Raw genomic sequence first — 18,386 nt, 5'->3', positions numbered from 1 at the left:
GAGGAGAAGCAAAATGGTATGAGAAGTGCAAGAAGAAGCACTTTGGGAAATGTGGCGAGGAGTTGACATGTTTTAAGTGCGGAAAAATTAGTCATTACACTAATGAGTGTACATCCAACAAGAAGGTGTGTTATGGATGTAATGAAGAAGGGCATGTTGCTAAGAACTGCCCGAAAAAAGAAGGTTGCAAAGCCTAATGTGCTGCCTAGGCCACCGACGAGAGCATTCCAGATGACTCTGGAAGCAGCAAATGAGGAAGTAGTGTGACATCCCCAAATTCATGGTCATTTTAAAAATTTTATTTATGCTTATTTGAAAATTAGAGTATTCATTTTAAAGAATAATATTGCGGAATTTGTTCCCAGAAAAATGATAAATATATTATCAAAGCATTTCCGAAGAAATGTATTTTTGTTTATATTAAAATTTTGGGATGTCATTGTCAATACAAAAACGTAAGCATAAACAAACCTTAAATTCATTTACACAAGTGATTTACATCTCCTTTAATCTCGCAGTGTAATGTAGCTTCGTATCGATACCTGTGATACAAATAAACTGAGTGGGTCAGGTTGGGAAACCTGGTGAGTACATAGGGTTTTCAACCCACAATAATAAAGTTATTATGTTTCATCATTAAACAAATATCCCAATTACCCATCCCCATTATCTTCTTTATTACTTAAGGATCCACCCTAAGAATCATCTATCATTTACTCATTCGTTCCTAAGGATTTTCCTAAGGAATAGGCACAAAGTCCATCATTGCCAATGTTCATATAACAAGCACTAAGTCCATAGTTGTCGAAGTTATTTGTCAAGCACTAAGTCCATAGTTGCGAGGGTTTATCTCTTTTATTGACGGTATTATTTTAGGGAGTTCACCCTCAATACATGTCAATGGGTTTTTAGAGTACATCTGGTGAACATATCGTTCACAACACCTACAGGTTGCGAGCCTGCTAGTGTTCCACTGGACTGTCTAGAATAGTCTGTGGCTGTCATCTATACTCTGCTAGATGAATGGGCCATCACTTGGATCAACGCTTCTCATCATCTATGTCATCTTTCATCTCTCATCTTTCATCTCTCATCTCATTTCATATTTCATCTCTCATCTCATCTTTCATCTACCCATCTTTACCCATCATAATTATAGGTATAAAATATGTATACAGTTTAAATCGAATAAAACATGTATATTTTGTTCATCCAGCATAGATATCAAGAACACAAATAATATGAACACGCAACACGTAATTTATATTAAATACTTCATATCTATGTCTAATATGAAAGTAACTATGCACTCACTTGTTAAAGTGATGATTCCAAACTCGGGCAGCGCTTCGCTTCTAACGATTCTATTTACCTTCGACGAAACCTAGTATCATTACCACTAGATTTTAGTCTAATATTTATTGCGAATATTTACGAGCGATTCATGTGTATTTAATGTGTTTATATTTTTATTCAAGTTTTAAAATTATAAAAGCTATTTCCTTCACTAGACTATTAAACACACTAGGCAGTGTACCGAATCATGCAATAGTATAGCTATGGTAAGAACGAGTGTCGAACTCAAGGAACGGTGTTTTAACTAACTTTATTCTACTATTAACTAAATACTAATTAAATTAGAAAAGGTTTTGGTTTCCTAGTTTTGCAAGACTAGATACTTCAATTATCAAACTAACTAATTATCACTTAATTAAGCTAACACTAACTAAAGCAAATTAACAAGTATGAACTAACCAAGGTAAGTAAGAGACTTTCGTTTAGCTTTGGATTTATTTGTTATTATGGTTGATTTATGGAAGTGCAATGGATTTCGTTTCTTCAGTTATCAATTCCTAAGATGACCAAATTAGTATTCACTAATTTAATCCTTTAGCAAACTAGCTTATTTATTCGGTGATCAAGCGGACAAACTTACAAGTTCACTAGTGTTCAGTTTGAATTGATTAGACTTATAATTAATTGACCAATTTAGTTTATTGATTCAATTTAATACATGATTTTTCGTCATATATTAGCTCCTATACCTTTTTACCCACTTTTCTACTTAACCGTAGGTTTTATTCAAAACTCTAGTCCTACAATTTTGCAAATTACAAGATCATAAGATTCAAATTTAACTAAGGAAGATGGTCATACTAACTTAATCAAATTCAGCAATAAGTAGAGAAAATAGTTATCAAAAGTACTTGAGGTTCTTTAATAAGCTAAATCAACAAATAACCAAATATCTAAATCCAATCCATGAAATAAACCACAAATAGTCAAATCATCCTAGGCTAAACGAAAGTCATGAGTATTTAGCTCATGATTTCAGCAAACAGAATCACAAAAACAAAATTTATAGTGTTTGACAGAGCACAATCTAATGAAAAATTGAAGTGTAAAGTTTAGTTGCCTTAATGCTCCTTCTTCCAAGGTTTGTGAATGAAATTCTTGCTTCCAAGCCTTAGAACCAGTGTTTATCCTTCAAAAGTGTCGAATTCTCCAGAGCCAAAACTTCCAATTCGGGGGGTTATGGTGATCTATTTATACTTTTCCCGAAATCAGAGCACCACGTTGTGGTAAGTCCACCACGCCGTGGTAATCGTGTTTCTCCCGTGTTCTACAAGTCTTCGAAGTGGATCGGGATTCTTCAAGTTGCCACGCCGTGGGGAATTCACCACGACGTGTTGGGGTATATTTTCTTCATTTTAATGCTTTGGTTCAAACTCCCAACTTCCAGCATCCAGCTTCCAGCTTCCTTTTTGCTCCAAGCATATCTTTTAGTCCCTACAACATATTTCATAGCAAATTAAGTATCTTTTGTTCTAATAAGGGCATAAAAATAATTAAAATATTAAGATATGTTGTATAATTATGTGTATAGATATGCACATATCAAAATACCCCACACTTATTCTTTGCTTGCCCCCAAGCAAATTGATTTTTAATTTCACCAGCAAAATACAAAACAATCCATTTCAAACCCAACCATTATCCCAAAACCTCAATGCATGTATTTATGTCTATAATTCCTAATAACTCCCCACTCCTAAATACTCACAATCCTTATGAACCTTCACCCCTTAGCTTATACGACACTCATTTTTGCAACCCTCCGAATCAATCCTCATAAATCTTTCTTGACCTCAAGGTATTTTTGGCTAAACAACCAAGCATACATAAATTCTAGAAATTACAACTTTGATACCACAATGGAGCTCTTTGAATTCTTCACTTTGTTGTATATTTGATCTTTGATTAGTTTGAATTGACCACCTTCTTTGTTTGATTTTTGGTATCTTCAACTTTTTGGATTTCTTCAGAATTTCTGATCTTTTGATCTTCATACTTTGATAGCACCAAAATTCTTTTACTTTTCGGTAATTTCTCTTTTTTTTTCTTTTTCACTCAAATCCTATATGCTTAAGCAAGGAGCTTAGCTTCAACCTTTATTGGTTAAGGTATTAGTCTAAGTGCAATGACTACCTAAGCTTTCCTGGATGGATTTCAGGTTTAGGCTGCAAAACGTGTTATGCCATATAAGCTACCAGATTACCTTTCATACTTCATGAATTTTCACTAGGAAATGGGAAGCCACAAATACACTATAACATGTGTTGGCTCAAGTAAACATTTGGGTTCTCTTCGGATCATCCCATACTTCATTGAAAAAATTTTAAATAGCTAAGTTTCCTAATTTAAAAATCAAATGCTTTTTCTTATGCAATATACCCCCTACCCCACACTCATTTCATGCAATGCCCTCATTGCATGGTATGCAAAACATAAAATTAAAAAGAAAGGGAGAAAAAGGAACAGACTCCCCTGGGATAGAAGATGCATCTCGAAACGTGGGAAGGACTTCTAGCTTGCTTGAACGTGTGGAAACGGAAGTAGAAACTAGAATAGCAGCCTCCTTATGCTTTGAAAAATTCCCCCACAACATAGGAAAATGTCAACCATGTCGTAGCAGCCGGGATAATTCTTCATTATGGTGTGAAATTCTATGGTGTGGGAACAACTCATCCATACCATGAGAATGAATATAATATAGGAAACACTACTCTTGATCATGTAGAATACTGAAAGTGCTAGAGCAGACTCGGAAAACGGACTCGAAAATCAACACGTTGTGGTGGAGCAATCAATGGACAGGAGAGCGGATGTCACTCTCTTGTGCAGTTCCTTTTTCATAAACTCCATTTGCAATTGCATTCCAATGCAATTCTTCTTTAAACCCCTCTGTATTTCTGACACAACCTGCAATATATTGCTGATAAGACTCAGAATGAACTTCGGACGGAAGGTAAATCTCCGCCCTTAGTGCAAAATCCGCAAGGCTAAGAGTGCGCCTCTCGCCGCCGAGGCAAAAAGTGAGGTTGCTGTCAGCATAAATGCCATCCTTCCTTGCAAAAGACACCATGGCTAGAAATTCGATGAGTAGTTCCTTGTACACAATCTCTTGAATTTGGAATATCTGCCTCCACCCTAGACAAAGAAATTGCCCATGAACTCCATTAAATGATTTATCAATATATGGTTCAATTGCTTCCATCAATCCGGTTTCACTCATCCACTGACAATCTACCACTGCGGGCACATGAACGTTTCGGTTCTTTACCCAATCCAGCTTTGCATTCCATCTAGTATAAACCTCGGGCCCAACATTTCGTGGAAAAGTGTACCACGGAAAGTCGAGACGACTTCCGGGTTGGTTGCATCTAGATCTGCTGGCCATGTCTACAAAACAACCATAAAGAACACACAAGAAACCATGTGCGTCATTATAATCAAAACAGAACAGAAAAAGCCTTGAAAAACAACACCACAACGAGTCGTCGTGGTCGACGTGTTGTCGTCAGACCTGGTGAAACCGGACCATATTCCACACCATTTCAACTCAATACAAGTTCAGGGTTTGTTCTAAGCATAATATGGAGTGGAATGGTAACAAAATCAAGGCGTAAAACAACCAAAATTTGGTCTGATTTTTGCAAAAATCGGAACCCTAGGTTCCTAAAATCGGCCCTAAATGTGTTCTAATCAGTAAACATATACCCTTTACTAACATAATAAACGATTAAGAGTAAAGAAATCACTAGAAAATCATACCTTTTAGTGAAGAAATGCAAGAAATCAAAGGTAGAAAGATGGAGTTCTTCGTGGGGCGGCAGTCACGATGAGAGAGAAAGAGTGGTGTAAAAGTGAAATGATTTTGACTGAAGTTGAAAAAAACCCTAATTTGACTGCAGCTATTTTGGCGCCACGACGTGGTAGATTCACCACGCCGTGGTGAATCATGTATTCCCGATTTTACGTGTTAAGTCAAATCACCACCTCGTGGTGGGTTAAAAATCATTCTTATTTATTAAACTCATAAAAATATCCACCCCACTCTCGTATTATGCCATACCCACGTCGAATTCATAGACAAATCAGAAGAATGGGAGAATAAAACCTAAATAAAACTAATAAAATGAAATAAAAGAAAAGGAAAGAAAATGCAAACTCAAAATCACAGGTTGCCTCCTACAAGCGCTTCTTTTTGGGGAGTCATAAGCCGGACTCCTTCCCGCTTCACGTTGTTTCAGCTCGTGTGAATTTGACGATTTCCCCCTCTCTTTCTTCAATTGGCATTCCTTCTTCATAATGCTTCACTCTATTTCCATTAACTTTGAAAGGGATCACATCTCTTGATATAAGCTCAATATCTCCATGTGGGAAAACTTGTTTAACAACAAATGGCCCGTCCCATCTAGTTTGCAATTTACCCGGAAAAAGCTTTAACCTTGAGTTGAAGAGTAGCACATTTTTGTCCCTCATGAAAATCCTTATTACCCTTTAGTCTCATGTCATGCCATTTCTTAGTCTTGTCTTTACATATCAAGGAACTAGTGTATGCTTCGTTTCTAAGTTCTTCAAGTGCATTGCTTTGCATTAATCGGTTGGTGCGAAGTTCAACTAACTCAAAATTACATATCTTCAAAGCCCAAAATGCTTTATGCTCTATCTCAACTGGCAAGTGGCAATTCTTTCCATAAACCAACCTATATGGTGTAGTGCCAATAGGTGTTTTAAACGCTGTTCGAAATGCCCAAAGTGCATCATCAAGCTTATCCGACCACTCCTTTCTATTACTTCCAACCGATCTCTCTAATATCCTTTTTAATGCTCGGTTTGTAACTTCAGTTTGCCCACTCGTTTGGGGATGATAGAATGTTGAGAATCTATGGTGGACACCATATTTTTGCAACACCTTAGCCAATTGATCATTTGCGAAGTGGGTGCCCCGATCACTAATAAGAGCCTTAGGAACTCCAAACCTGGAAAATAACTTTTTAAGGAAACGAACGACCACTCGAGCATCATTAGTAGGTAACACTTGTGCTTCAGCCCACTTAGATACATAATCGACAACCACCAATATATATTTATTTCCTTTTGACATTGGAAAAGGTCCCATAAAGTCAATCCCCCAAATATCAAATATCTCACAAACTTGAATGCTATTTTGGGGCATCTCGTTTCGTGATTAAATGTTTCCCGTCCGTTGGCATGAATCGCACTCCTTAACAAATTGAGTAGCATCTTTAAAAATTGTAGGCCAATAAAAATCGATATCAAAAATATTTTTAGTCGTATATTGTGCTCCGTGATGTCCTCCGGTGGGCCCGCTATGACATGTTTAAAGATTTCTCGACTCTCTTTCCCGAACACGTATCTTCTTATCATTCTGTCTGCACAGCTTCTAAAAACGTATGGCTCATCCCAAAAGTAGTACTTGATTTCTGAAAAGAATTTCTTCTTTTGTTGTCGGGTCAAATCTTTTGGAATGTTTTCACTTGCTAGGTAGTTTGCTATATTTGCAAATCATGGTACCTCTCCTGCTATAACCATAAGATATTCTTCGGGGAAATCATCGCCTATCTTGTTTTCTTCCAATTCCTCTAAATGCGGGTTCTCTAATCTTGATAAATGATCGGGAGCCACGTTCTCCATTCCCTTTTTGTCCCTTATTTCAATATCAAATTCTTGTAGAAGCAAGACCCAACGTATCAATCTTGGTTTAGCATATTGTTTAGCAAATAGATACTTAAGGGGAGAATGGTCGGTAAAAACTATTGTCTTTGACAAAACCAAATATGAACGGAATTTATCAAAAGCATACACCACCGCTAGTAGCTCCTTCTCAGTAGTAGTGCAGTTTTCTTGAGTTGGGTTCAAAGTTTTGCTTGCATAATAGATAGGTTGAAAATGTTTATCAACCCTTTGACCTAAAACAACTCCCACCGCATAGTCACTAGCATCACACATTAGCTCAAAAGGAAGGCTCCAATTTGGGGCTATCATAATAGGGGTACTAGTTAACTTTTCCTTCAATATTTGAAACGCTTCATGACATTCCTTAGAAAAGTCAAATGGGGCATCCTTCAAGAGAAGTTGAGTCAATGGCCTTGTGATCTTCGAAAAGTCTTTAATGAAACGGTGGTAAAATCTCGCATGGCCTAGAAAACTCCTCACCCCTTTTACATTTGTTAGAGGTGGTAATTTAGCTATAGTGTCAACCTTTGCTCTATCCACCTCTATCCCCAACCTTGAGACTTTGTGTCCCAACACAATTCCTTCTTTTACCATGAAGTGGCACTTATCCCAATTAAGGACAAGGTTGGTCTTCTCACATCTAGCTAGCATTAAATCCAAATTGGACAAACAATCTTCAAAAGATGACCCCAAAACCGAGAAATCATCCATAAAGACCTCCATAAATTTCTCGATCATGTCGTGAAAGATAGCCATCATGCACCTTTGGAAAGTAGCTGATGCATTGCATAACCCAAAAGGCATGCGTCTATATGTGAATGTTCCACTTGGGCATGTAAAAGTGGTATTCTCTTGGTCTTTTGGGTCAATTGGAATTTGAAAGTACCCCGAGAAACCATCAAGGAAAAAATAGTAGAGATGACCGGATAGCCTTTCGAGCATTTGATCGATAAATGGTAGTGGAAAATGATCCTTGCATGTAGCATCATTAACTTTTCGATAGTCGATACAAACGCGCCACTCGGTTACTGTTCTTGTTGGGATTAACTCATTGTCTTCATTGGTGACTACCTTCATTCCTCCTTTCTTAGGTACAACGTGTACCGGACTCACCCATGGGCTATCGAAGATTGAATAAATGATACCAACATCTAATAGTTTAACAACCTCCTTTTTAACTACTTCTTGCATATTTGGGTTGAGTCTTATTTGGCATTGTACTATGGGTTTAACTCCTTCTTCTAAGTTGATCTTATGAGAACAGTAGGCTGGACTAATCCCCTTGATGTCAGTGATCTTCCATGCTATAGCACCTTGTCTTTTCTTTAGTACCTTTACGAGGCTTTCTTTATCATGTGTTGCAATATCGGAAGCTATGATTACTGGTTTTTGTTGTCCTTCTTCCAAGAATGCATACTCCAGGTGTTCGAGGAGGGCTTTCAGCTTGATTTTCTGCCTTTCGTCAGTTACCACGACGTGGGCATCCTGCCACGTCGTGGTGTCGCAACTTTTAATTCCTGTTCGTGAAAAAAAAACTTTGCCACGACGTGTTCTCCTCACCACGTTGTGTTGCCTCTTCTGCCTCTTTTATGGCTTCGTCATAATCACTTTCTTCTAATAGCTTCTCCAACTCTTGTATATCCAGTTCGGGATCAAAATTGTCTTCCTTAAGCACCATAAATCCCTCGGTCTCTTTTTCTTTCCACCCCTCTAGCTCTTTTTCAAGTAATTCATCTAGCACATCTTCTTCGGCATGGTAAAGTTATGCTTCCTGGATCCCCCATTTTCTTTGGTAGCATGTTTAGCATTGCAGCAGAGCAAGTTTCATTCAGTACTACTTTTGACAATCCTTCTATTTTCTTGCGGTTTGTCAATAGGTCCTTGAGAAACTTGGCATACTTTGGCATTTCAGCTAAAGTCTCAAGAAAGGGAATGTTGATTTCAAGAGACTTTATGTGATCTAAGAACCTCCGATAATCTTCAGCATGCTTCTCTTGAATTGCTCTACTTGGGAATGGCAATGGTGGGCGGTATGGCTTTACGGGTTCCGAATTTTTCTTTTCAGCTTCCTTCCACGCCGTGGCATCTAGACCACGTCGTGGTGATTGTCAAGAACTGTTTCCTTGACTCTCTTCCCGAATTTCTTGCTCCACCTCCGGCTTGTTACTGTCTATGGGAGTCAAATGAGTAATAATTTGTCCACTCCTAGTGGTGATGGCTTGGATGTGAGCTCCTATCGGGTTTTGTTCAGTATTTCCCGGAAGTCCTCCCGGTGATCTTTCATTGAATTGCATAGCTAGTTGCCCAAGTTGCTTTTCTATATTGAGTATCGAAGCTTGTTGATTTCTAAATAATGCTTTCTGGTTTTTAATCATCTCTTGTTGTTCCTTCATCATAGCTTGTTTCTCTTTCATCATTATTTGTTGTTCCTTAATTGCTGCTTCAGTTCCCTCATGCCTCTTTTCAGAAACGGCTGCAAATCATGTGAGCATTGATTCGAAGTCAGATTTCTTTTCAGCCTGTGGTTCCTCTTTTTGTTAAAAGTCTCTTCCTTTTTGTTCGTATTTTTCCTCCTTGGCCTTTTTATACTCATCATAAGGTAACCATTTTTTCTTGGGTTTTCTCCAATCTTCATCAAAACGATCACCGCTCGAGTAGCAAGCTTGAACCTTCCGGTTTCCATTCTCATCAAGGTCACAATCTATAGTCAAATGTGGCCCATTACAGTTTTCACACCCAACCCGAATAGCATGGATTGTTTGATCCATATTAGTCATCCTCCTATCCATGTTGTGCAACATTGTCATAACCGCCGACATGTCTTCCGAAGCTGCATTAGCTGAACCCCTCGTTACATTATGTTGGATAAGGTGTCTAAGTCCATAACTTATTTGGTATATACTTGACCCGACCCGGCATGGTCCATTTGGGTTACACTTCACCCAAACTAGTTATGGATAATTTTATGAGAGTTGTATACTTACGATTTATTAATATATTATAAGTTATAATATATTAATATAAAGTCATGTTACTTAATTAGTTTTAATCTTGAATTAATTATGAATTAATTTAGTGATTAAAAGGAAGACTAATTAAATCATGGGCTATTATATTTATATGGTATGGGCTAACACTCATTTGGAATGGGCTAAGCTCAAATGGAAGTCCATGGATGATCCATGGAGCTTTTACCCATGGATCCTTGGAAGAGGAAAAGACATGGGTTATTAGGGTTTCACCCTAACCATGTACACTATATAAACAAGCTTATGTTGCATGAAAAAGACACTAATGTGTGTGTAAGTGTGGTGGCCAAAATCAAGAGTTAATATACTCTCTCATACATTTTCCAAGTTTGTGGTGATTTGTGATTTCCATTTGAGGCATTCACATTATTGGTGCTTGGCTCTCAAACTCCAAGGAATCAACAATCAACAAAAGGTATGTAATTCATCTAGTTCTTTTATGGTTAAAAGTACCCCATGCCATGCTAGATAGGTTATAAACCTTGGAAAATAATATTTTGCATGTATCTTAGACAAACATAGATCCAAGGTTTAATAGGGTTGCATGTACACTTAGGAAGTGTTAGAATGCTCAAAACCCAACAGTGGTATCAAAGCCTAGGCTTGTTTGTTTGATACTTGATGCAAAATAGTGAAAAAAAGTCGAATTTTTTGCTGTCTGCCTGATGAACTCGCCGAGTCCATGGGGGGACTCGCCGAGTTCATGTGTAAACTCATCCTACTCGGCGAGTAGGTTCGTGCACTCGGCGAGTAGGAGCCTCAGAATGCAGATTTTCGACTTTTGCTGCTGGAAATGGACTAGAAACATTACCCTAAACTGTTTTGGTGTTTTAAAACTTGTTTTAGTTGGTGTAATGGTTGTTCTAATCCATTTACAATAGCTTATATCAAAATTTCATGTTTTGTATGTGTTCATATAATTCTTGAAACTTTGATGATCATGTTCATGTTCTTATGAATTTAGAAGATGATAGGAATTATTTGCTGAATTGTTTAGGATTAATTCTTGATCATTTATGTGTTTTAATGGAGTCCATAGTTTGTCCTCAAGTTATGGATATCCACAGGTCACTTCTTTTAAACACACACTTAAAACACATAAGTTACATGGAAATGAAGAGTCTTCATTTTTATGAACCTTTAATTCATAAGTTATGAAATGAAAAGTTTTGAATAGTTTCAAAACTTGTCCTCAAGTTTTGGAATTTGTAAAGTTACACACACTTTAATATACTTTAATTCCAAACCCTTAGAGTTTTAAAAGTTAAAATTCAACCCTTATACTATTTATAACATTAATGGTTAATTATTATATATATGTATAAGATTAAAGTCGTCTTACCGCTAGTACGCCTCATTCACGAAGCCAGTCTATAAGGTGGGTATAAGGTTGTTGTCTATAAAATGGAAACTTAATGGGTGTCCACTCTCACCCACCGCTTGCTTGACTGGTGGAGGGTCGTTAGCCGAACGGGTAGGACAAGGACTTATAAATTCTCATTAAAAGTATGATGAATATTATAAAGTAACTAAACCTTTTATAAATTCCCAATCTTAGTTACTTTAGGAAAATGTGAATATGGTGCTAACCCATGAAATTCACACTTTGTACCTTACCAAGTCGTTGGTGGAGCGTGTGTGGTTAACCGGCACACTAACTTGGACTAGTAAGGATCACGAAGGGTGACTTAATGTTTATCATAGATCGGTGGAGCGTGTGTGGTTAACCGGCACATTGATTAGGTGATAATATTAAGGGTACCAAGTGAATTTGCATGGTTATTCACACCTTGTTTTGTGATCCTCGGCATCCCAGTCACAAAACTTGAAGGGCACAATCGAGATTGAAACATGCCATTGAAAAGTTCAATGAATCTCAAAAGAATCTAGGAATTTCAAAAACCAATTAAACCTAATAATTCATTTCGTTTTCATGGTGGAAATTGGTGAATCGTCATTCACCTACCTTCAAATATATTATAGCTTAGATTACGGCATCCCTCTTCTAAGTTATAATATATTGTGTTGGATCCTAGCCTTAATATTACATTTGGGTGTATTATTAAGGATTCGATATATCTAATCTAAACTTGTTTTCTTCTTTTCAGATGTCTTCCAACAACAAAGCTTCGGGCTCTAACCCTACTGGCTCCTTTTCCCTCATGAACCTTTGTGGGAGGGTCATCTTTGATGGTTCCAACTTCATGGATTGGATCCGGAACATCAGGATGGTTACTCGTTACGAGGACAAGGAATATGTCCTCGATAAGGAGCTAAAGGAGCTTGATGAGTCCACTGCTACTCCTGAGGAGGTCGCTGAGTATCAGGCACATGAAAGAGATGTCACCAAGGTGGCATGCATCATGATGGCCACCATGACAGCTGAACTCCAAAAGTCCTATGAGGACTATTACCCTTTTGAGATGCATCAGGATCTGATGGAAAGGTACCATCAGAGTGCTCGTCAAGAGCGGTATGAAATAATCTCCTCCATGATCACTACCCGTATGAAGGATAGCGAACCAATCACGAGCCACATGCAGAAAATGCAAAGGTATGTGGACCGTCTAATGAAACTGAATGTGAACTTCCCTGAGGAGTTGGCAATTGATATCATTTTGCACTCCTTGCCCTCGTGTTATGATCAATTTCGTATGACATACCACATGAACAAGGAGGAAGTCACACTCAGTAAGCTTCAAGGACTTCTGAAGACTGCCGAAAGTGGTCTTAAGAGTAAGTCGGTTGCTACTCCTACTCCTACTACTACCCCTGTTTTGGCTATCGGGCAAGGCAAAGGGAAGAAGAGGAAGCACCCTTCGAAGGGTACCAAGGGAAAGTCCCTTGAAGGCTCCTCATCTGGAACCAAAGGTGGTTCTATCACTCCTTCTGCCATCCCTAAGGATGCTGAATGCTTCTACTGTCAAAATAAGGGGCACTGGAAGCGAAACTGCCCAAAGTACTTGCAAGATGTCAAGGATGGGAAAGTGAAACCATCCTATGCAGGTATTTACACTATATTGTCTAATAACTCACCATATTCTAATTCTTGGGTTCTTGATACAGGTTGTGGTATTCACATCTGTTGTGACTTGCAGGGCCTAAGAAGAAGTGAGGATGTGGAGCACGGAAAGATAAACTTAATCATGGGGAACAAGAAGGTTGCACCTGTTACCAAGATTGGAGTTTATACTTTGTTGCTAGATAGTGGGTTAAAGTTAGATTTGAATAAATGTGTGTACTCGTCTGAAATGGTGAGGAATATCATTTCCTTTCATGCTTTGTACAAACAAGGTTTTACCTTTTCTTTTGATAATGAAATTGGTAGTATTAATGCTTTCTTTAATAATATTCTTTATTTTAAAGCATTACCTTGTGATGGTGTGTATGAAGTTGTATCGGTTGTAGATAATTTAGGAAATAATGTATTATGTATTGATTCTTCTACTAGCTTGGATAAATCATCTTTGTGGCATTGTCGTCTTGGACATGTAAGCAAGAAACGCATAGGCCAGCTCCAAAAGGATGGAGTCTTGGAGTCGTTCGACCTCAAGTCGGATGATAGTTGTGAGTCTTGTCTACTTGGAAAAATGACAAAATCACCCTTCACTGGTACTTGTGCAAGGGGTGAGGGTTTGTTGGACCTTATACATACTGATGTATGTGGACCATTCAAAACCGCCACAAGGGATGCGAATCGCTATTATGTGACTTTTATTGATGATTTTAGTAGATATGGTTATGTCTACTTAATCAAACATAAGTCAGAAACTTTTGAAAGGTTTAAAGAGTTTAAACAGGAAGTAGAAAATCAATTGGGCAGGAACATTAAGATGCTTCGATCCGATCGAGGTGGAGAGTATTTTAGTACTGAGTTCCTCGACTATCTTAAGGAGTGTGGGATTGTCTCACAATTGACACCTCCCAGGACACCACAGCTGAATGGTGTAGCTGAGAGGCGCAATCGAACTTTGTTGGACATGGTTCGCTCTATGATGTGTCGAGCTTCGCTACCAATCTCTTTTTGGGGGTATGCCTTAGAGACTGCCGCCCACATCCTTAATCTAGTCCCTACAAAGAAGGTTGCCAAAACACCTCATGAAATGTGGACTGGGAAAGTTCCCAATCTAGACCATATCAAGATTTGGGGTTGCGAGGCTTTCGTGAGGCGCGAAACTCATGACAAGCTCGAACCTCGAAGTGAAAGGTGTATTTAAGAGAAAGGAGTAAAAGACTAATTGGACTTAGTCAGAGTATCTACTTGGATAAGGTGTTGAAAAGGTTCAACATGCAGAATTCCAAGAAAGGAGAATTACCGATCCAAAGCAATGCCAAACTGAGCAAGGCTCAGAGCCCAAGTACAAAAGATGAGATAGCTGAGATGAGTCGATTACCTTATGCTTCCGCTGTTGGTTCGATCATGTATGCTATGACTTGTACCCGTCCTGATGTGGCCTTCGCTTTGAGCATGGTCAGCAGATATCAGGGGAACCCTGGCAGGGCTCATTGGACTGCGGTAAAGAATATTCTCAAGTACCTGCGGAGGACTAAGGATTGGATCCTTACCCTTGGTGGGAGTGATGACTTGAGAATAGTAGGGTATAGTGATGCTAGCTTTCAGACTGATAGGGATAACTTCCGCTCACAGTCGGGCTGGGTCTTTACCTTAAATGGAGGGGCAATCACTTGGAAGAGTTCCAAGCAGGAGACTGTAGCTGATTCGACTTGTGAATCAGAGTACATAGCAGCGAGTGAAGCGGCAAAGGAGGCGATATGGCTGAGGAACTTCATCGGAGACCTTGGAGTTGTACCAGCTATTAAGGAGCCTATGGAGATTTTCTGTGACAACAATAGTGCGGTTACCTTAGCCAAGGAACCAAGAGATCATGGCAGATCCCGACACATTGACAGAAAATATCACTTCATAAGACACAAGATAGAAGAGGGACTCCTCGTGGCAAAGAGGGTATCGTCAGATGAGAACCCTGCGGATCCCCTTACGAAGGGACTGACGAGGGTGAAGCATTTGCAGCATGCGAGGCGCATCGGGCTGAGGGACGATATTAGCTTTACAGATTAGATAGCCTTTTCTGAAACTTGTAAAATGTAATCGACGTTTGATGATGAATAAAATGTGTGATTTATTTATGAGTAAAGTGTTGCTATCATTGTCAATTATTTACTATTGTTTCAGTTTTGCATGTTTTGACTTCCAGAATAATTAATTTATTCAAACTCTCCACAGTCGGTCATATGTCGGAAGTAGGTATGAATCAAGACTGTCATGAATTGGGATTGTAGATGACTAAAGGTGTTTAGCCATAGCAATGGTTGCTACAACATTCATGAGTACTCATAAGTTATGAGTATTGGAATAAACCCACGCTCACTTGTATCACTTCATGGAATTTATCTCGAGTGATCGTGAGACGGTAATATCATATAAGTCTTCAAACCTAGAGATATGAGTTGTTACCTATGAGTTGGTTGTGCATTGATTGCACGTAAACGCATCAGTAACTTGATGTTATAAAACGTGCCTTTGTGTGCAATTCAATAAGTAGTAGAACAAGCATATGAGTCGAAGTTTATCTGTTCCTTCTAGAAATAGAAGCGATATCTGGGCCCCTCGATGATTTTGTGTTGACCCATGTACCGGGCCCGGTCAGAACTAAATTGATGTGTTCAGTTAAGTTCTTTGTCAAACAAATCGGAAATCGAGAAACAACTGCTAGACAATAAGTAAGACATTGTTCCATGTATTTGTCCGGCTGATATCATGAGAGCAGAGGATTATATGATCACTTATCTAAAATGGCGCTTCATAGTTCACAAGAGTTTTCGAGAGCTACGATTGCCGGTTGGTTCCTGAAGTAATATAGGCAAATACAGTTATTAGACTTATCCAAGTGGGAGTCTGTTGGATAAGGTGTCTAAGTCCATAACTTATTTGGTATATACTTGACCCGACCCGGCATGGTCCATTTGGGTTACACTTCACCCAAACTAGTTATGGATAATTTTATGAGAGTTGTATACTTACGATTTATTAATATATTATAAGTTATAATATATTAATATAAAGTCATGTTACTTAATTAGTTTTAATCTTGAATTAATTATGAATTAATTTAGTGATTAAAAGGAAGACTAATTAAATCATGGGCTATTATATTTATATGGTATGGGCTAACACTCATTTGGAATGGGCTAAGCTCAAATGGAAGTCCATGGATGATCCATGGAGCTTTTACCCATGGATCCTTGGAAGAGGAAAAGACATGGGTTATTAGGGTTTCACCCTAACCATGTACACTATATAAACAAGCTTATGTTGCATGAAAAAGACACTAATGTGTGTGTAAGTGTGGTGGCCAAAATCAAGAGTTAATATACTCTCTCATACATTTTCCAAGTTTGTGGTGATTTGTGATTTCCATTTGAGGCATTCACATTATTGGTGCTTGGCTCTCAAACTCCAAGGAATCAACAATCAACAAAAGGTATGTAATTCATCTAGTTCTTTTATGGTTAAAAGTACCCCATGCCATGCTAGATAGGTTATAAACCTTGGAAAATAATATTTTGCATGTATCTTAGACAAACATAGATCCAAGGTTTAATAGGGTTGCATGTACACTTAGGAAGTGTTAGAATGCTCAAAACCCAACACATTATTCCTCGGATTATGGTATTCTCTATAGTGCTTAGAGAATTCTTCAATGAGTTCCTTAACTTCTGCCGGATTTTTCTTTGTTAAGGGGCCTTGAGAGTCAAGGAGTTATCTAGTGGTGACATTCACCCCATCATAAAAGATCGACACTTCTTGTTGCACATTAAGGTCATTTTGTGGGCAATTCCTTATCAGGCCTTTGTAGCGCTCCCTAGCTTCGTACAACGACTCCCCCATTTGTTGTTCAAAATTGGCGATGGCCTTTTTGAGCTTAGCCACCTTGGATGGTGGGCAAAACTGTTCCAAAAACAATTTACGCATTTTTGCCCACGTAGTAATCGTGCCCGGTGGTAGTGCTTTCAGCCAATCCTTCGCGGCTCCCTTGAGCGTGATAGGGAGCATCCTTAACAACATCATTTCTCTTGGTACATTCGGAATGTTGAAGTAGTCGGCGATGTCGCTGACTTCATCTAGATGCTTATAAGCGTCTTCATGATCCTTTCCGGTGAAAGGAATCTCCTTTAATGCAGTAAGGATGTGCCCCTTGAGTTCAAATGTTGCAGTAGCGGGTATGGTGGGTTGCACAAGCCCCGGACCGGTGTCGTCTCAAACTCTCTTTTTGTACGCCTCCATCGAGAGGTCGGCAATGTTCGCCATTGTGTTTTCGGGTTCTTTGGTTAGCTCGCTTTCTGTTTCAGATTCTGTTTCGCTTCCTTCCTTTTCTGTTTCTGTCACACCCCCAAACCAGACGGCGGAAACGTCCGGGGGTGGAGGACTTCAATTGTAGTATCACAACACATGCATCATAGTAATCAAAGTACAAACAACCATTGTATTTAAAAAGTATAAGTATTTACATGTGTTCAATCATTGTATATTGAACCAAAATAGTTATACAAAAGAAGATATGACTCAACATAGCTCCATCTTCTCAAAAAGCTCGGGGAGTACCTGTGTATTAGTTCCCTGAGAATACAAGTAATTTGAAAAGAGAGTATCAACATAAAGTTGAGTGAGTGCATAAGTGTTTATGTTTGAAAGGGTGTCTCTGTATCTTGCATATGTAAAACTGTTCCAGAAAATCCTATATTTTCTGTTGTATATGAAAAGTAGTTTTATTCCCATAAAATCGTTCTCTTTGTAAATCAATGTTTTGTATTTGTATTCCTTTATGTAAAACTTGTAACTGAGCCTGGCTCCACCAGCTGTTATTGAAAACTGTATTGAACCATTGTAGTTTGTATTCTGTAAACTGGTACTTTGAAGGTGTACTTTCGTTTAGTTGTTTATACATTAACGTATTGTTAATATCTTTTTAATGAGTTATTATAACCATACTATGACAGGATGGCCTGAAACAAACGCTTTGTGGGCGTTTAAACTGTTGATGACAATTGCCACTCATTGGCGTGTATGCCTGACTGTAGCTAGCAGCCTGAGTGCGGGGTTGTCAATCCCGGTATAGATCTACACACAACTTGTTTCGATCCCCGGGCTGGAGATTCTGGTTATAATGTCAGGACTTTACCTTGGTTGTCTAAAATGAATTAAACAACCTCAATTGAATGTCTCATAAAAAGCATATAAACGTTACATGTATATTAGTCATGAAAACCCAATCATTCTGAAATAAATTATTG

At 38.4% G+C, this 18,386-nt stretch overlaps 1 non-coding gene across 1 annotated transcript; it reads left to right on the top strand.

Moving 5' to 3' along the window:
- The first annotated feature begins 16,912 nt into the window (after positions 1-16,912).
- On the top strand, positions 16,913-17,019 carry LOC145118007 (small nucleolar RNA R71). The gene has a single exon (XR_013712993.1). It is a non-coding gene; the product is annotated as a small nucleolar RNA R71 (small nucleolar RNA).
- The last annotated feature ends 1,367 nt before the right edge of the window (positions 17,020-18,386 follow it).

This window comes from Lactuca virosa, chromosome 5 (genome assembly GCF_052849685.1).
Source record: "Lactuca virosa cultivar CGN04683 chromosome 5, Lactuca_virosa_CGN04683_v6, whole genome shotgun sequence".
NCBI classification, from domain to species: domain Eukaryota; kingdom Viridiplantae; phylum Streptophyta; class Magnoliopsida; order Asterales; family Asteraceae; genus Lactuca; species Lactuca virosa.
This window is presented reverse-complemented; position numbering and strand designations above follow the sequence as displayed.